The sequence below is a fragment of the Somniosus microcephalus genome, chromosome 15 (assembly GCF_052327205.1).
Source record: "Somniosus microcephalus isolate GS21.2 chromosome 15, FLI_Smic_1.0, whole genome shotgun sequence".
NCBI classification, from domain to species: Eukaryota; Metazoa; Chordata; class Chondrichthyes; order Squaliformes; family Somniosidae; genus Somniosus; species Somniosus microcephalus.
Window position 1 is genome coordinate 125,778,966 of NC_141001.1, and position 4,208 is coordinate 125,783,173.

A 4,208-nucleotide genomic window follows, 5' to 3' on the forward strand; every position below is an offset into this window, starting at 1 on the left:
AAGAGGGCCAAGGATTGAGCTTTGGGGACTCCAGAGGTAACGGTGCGGGGCAGGAAAAGAAGCCATTGCTGGAGATTCTAGCTGTGTTTGAATCAGTGGGAATAGAACTGCAGTCCTGTGGCGGGGGAGAGGTGATGGAGAAGGAAGGTGATGTAGACCGTGTGAAATACTGAGATCGAGGAGGACTGGGGAGGGAATGGGGGAGAAATCTGCAGCCTCGCCAACACTGGCCCAGATCACAGCATCATTGGGCCAATTCACACTGAGAATCACAGCCTGAGATTTGCTATCTGGGAATGATCCAGTTCTCATTCCCAGCTCTGCCAGCTGGTGAAAGACGTTGCTGCGTCAGTGGGAACAAGACTGGTCCATAAGAACATTAGAATTAGGAGCAGGAGTGGGCCATACAGCCCCTCGAGCCTGCTCCGCCATTCAGTAAGACCATGGCTGATCTTTGACCTCAACTCCACTTTCCCGGCCGATCCCCATATCCCTTGATTCCTCTGGAGTTGAAAAATCTATCGATCTCGGCCTTGAATATACTCAACGACTCAGCATCCACTGCCCTCTGGGGCAGAGAATTCCAAAGATTCACCACCCTCTGAGTGAAGAAATTCCTCCTCATCTCAGTCTTAAAAGGCCGACCCCTTATCCTGAGACTGTGCCCCCTAGTTCTAGACTCTCCAGCCAGGGGAAACATCCTCTCCGCATCTACCCTGTCAATCCCCCTCAGAATCTTGTAAGTTTCAATGGTGAAATGGGAGAGAGTTCCGCAAATCCTAGTACAGTATCTACAGCTTACATTTCATTAGTTGTTGCCAATCTGGAGCCTCTTAATGAACCTCGATATGAATTCACACAGCAAACATTTAACAGGCTCTGAATTTGTAAAGGGGCACTTGCTTACCCTTCAGCAGCACAATAATCCATTGGTCATTCCCTGGTCTGGTCTTCCTGTCCTCACATCCTCAACTTACCGTCAGCAATGCCACTGGTGGTTTGCCAGCGCTCCAAAAGAACAATGATGATGAGAATGTTCCGGAACTCTTTCAGCGGTTCTCCTCCCTTTTCATTTCAGGTGCTTTTCTCTTTTGCTGGACTCCGTTCTTTGTGGTTCATATAACAAGAGTAACCTGTGAGTCCTGCGACATCTCGCCTCATCTCATCAGCATCGTAACGTGGCTTGGATACGTCAACAGTGCCGTCAATCCCATCATCTACACCATCTTCAACATGGAATTCAGGAACTTCTTCCGCAAGGTGTTGCACCCCTGTTGCTGACGGGGATTTCCATATTATTGTAACGATATACAGAGTGTTGTCTCCTGGTTTTGTATGGATGATTAAAGTTCAGTTTCCTGCTGTGAGATTCTCTGACCTTCTGCTAACCGTAAAGGGCGGGGATTTGCCCCATTGGGGTTTAATGGTGGGGGAGGGGGGGAAATGAATCAGCCCAAACATGTCAATGAGCCACAATGATCAGCATCTTCACACAATCCCTGCAACAATTAAATGGAACACGCTGCTCTCGTTCAAAGGTGTTAAGTTACAACAACGTGCATTTCTCCCGCGCCTTTCACAATCTCAGGACGTCCCAAAGCGCTTCACAGCCAACGAAGCACTTTTGAAGTGTAGTCGCTGTAGTAATGTAGGAAACGCAGCAGCCAATGTGATAATGACCAGGTCATCTGTTTTAGTAATCTTGGTTGCATGATAAATATTGGCCCCAGGACACGGGCGAGAACTCCCCTGCTCTTCTTCAAAATAGTGCCATGGGAGCAAAAACATCCACCTGAGAGGGCAGACACAGCCTCAGTTTATCGTCTCAACTGAAAGACGGCACCTCTGACAGTGCAGCACTCCCTTAGTACTGACCCTCCAACAGTGCAGCACTCCCTCAGTACTGCCCCTCCGACAGTGCGGCGCTCCCTCAGTACTGCCCCTCTGACAGTGCGGCACTCCCTCAGTACTGCCCCTCCGACAGTGCAGCGCTCTCTCAGTACTGCACCTCCGACAGTGCAGCGCTCCCTCAGTACTGCCCCTCCAACAGTGCGGTGCTCCCTCAGTACTGCCCCTCTGACAGTGCGGCACTCCCTCAGTACTGCACCTCCGACAGTGCAGCACTCCCTCAGTACTGCCCCTCTGACAGTGCAGCACTCCCTCAGTACTGCCCCTCCGACAGTGCAGCACTCCCTCAGTACTGACCCTCCGACAGTGCAGCGCTCCCTCAGTACTGCCCCTCCGACAGTGCAGCGCTCCCTCAGTACTGCCCCTCCGACAGTGCGATGCTCCCTCAGTACTGTCCCTCCGACAGTGCAGCACTCCCTCAGTACTGACCCTCCTACAGTGCAGCACTCCCTCAGTACTGACCCGCCAACAGTGCAGCGCTCTCAGTACTGCCCTCCCTCAGTACTGCCCCTCCGACAGTGCAGCACTCCCTCAGTACTGCCCCTCCAACAGTGCGGCGCTCCCTCAGTACTGCCCCTCCGACAGTGCGACACTCCCTCGGTACTGCCCCTCCAACAGTACAGCGCTCCCTCAGTACCGCACCTCCGACAGTGCGGCACTCCCTCAATATTGCCCTTCTAACAGTGCAGCGCTCCCTCAGTACTGCACTGGGTGTGCCAGCCTTGATTATGTGCTCAAGTCTCTGGAGTGGGACTTGAACCCTCGACTGTCCCTCACTAATGTGATATCCCTGACTGTCCCTCAGTGTGATATAACTGACCGTCCATGTTAATGTCACACTCCTCCGGTTAAACTGCAGAACCTCCATTTTCAGTTTTAATAACCACATCCATAACATGATTCATTTTCAAAGTTTAATTACGGAGCTTCTTGATGTAAAATGCCGTGAAAACTATGAAACTGCTAGTTTGCTCGATAGGTTGAAATTTGGCCTTTAGTTTTGCACCAGTTCCAGCTTCATTGCCCGCCCGTGAGAGTTTGCAGTCACTCCCAGCTCTTGTCCACTACGTGTCCCATCTGTCCAGAGCTGTCAAAGAGGTCATTGGCTGTTGTTGTGAGGGTGAAGACTGCGCTGCTGCCCAGGGTGGGCACAGAAGGAGAGATGCCCAGCTTACCTTGCCAGACCTGGTGAGGTCGTTGAACATTTTCTGGGACTGCCCTGCAGTGCTGTGGGCAAGGCAGTTGGACTCAGTGCCACTGCCGCCTCCCTCCCGGTGCCACAAGTTACATTTATAGGGTGCTCTGTGGCACCCCCCCTCCCCCCCAGGGGTCTGCACATCCTGCCTTCAATCTCCAGGAGGGCGCAGCGGTCTGAATGAGCGAGGTTCTGGGTGCCAGGCTCTGGTGCCCGCTGGGTGCCAGGCTCTGGTGCCCGCTGGGTCCAGGCGTTATAATAATTCTACACAATTACAATAAAAATATTTCTATGACATGGAGTGGAGTTATTGGAGAGTGGAGCAATGCTCAATCTGGAGACTGCCGGCTCGACTCTTTATTTCCACGTGATTCAGCTGCTTACGCCCAATTTACACCGGTTTTACATTAATGGGAAATGAGCAGACCCAGGAAGGCCACGGGAATCTCCCTGTGCAGGACAAGGGGAACGGGGCGTAACTCACTTTGAGGAATTGCCAGGACATGATCCGTTTACACAGAATTTACAGCATAGAAACAGGCCATTCGGCCCCTCTGCTCCGTGCCGGTGTTTCTGCTCCACACCAGCCTCCTCCCACCCCTCTTCATCTCGCCCCATCAGCATAACCTTCGATTCCTTTCTCCCTCACGTGTTTATCCAGCTTCCTCTTAAGTGCATCAATGCTATTCGCCTCAGCCACTCCGTGGTAGCGAGTTCCACATTCTCACCACTCTCTGGGTAAAGAGGTTTCTCCTGAATCCCCCATTGGATTTATTAGTGACTCTCTTATATTGATGGCCCCTAGTTCTGGTCTCTCCATCAAGTGGAAACATCTTCTCTACGTTTACCCATTAATAATCATAAAGACTTCTATCAAAGATAACAGGAGGCGGCCATTCAGCCCCTTGAGCCTGTTCCGCCATTCAATTAGATCATGGCTGATCTGTATCTTAACTCCATCTACCTGCCTTGGTTCTGTAACCCTCAATACCCCTCGCCCAACAAAAATCTATCAATCTCAGTCTCGAAAGCTCCAATTGACCCCCCAGCCTCAACAGCTTTTTGGGGGAGAGAGTCCCAGATTTCCACCACCCTTTGTGTGAAG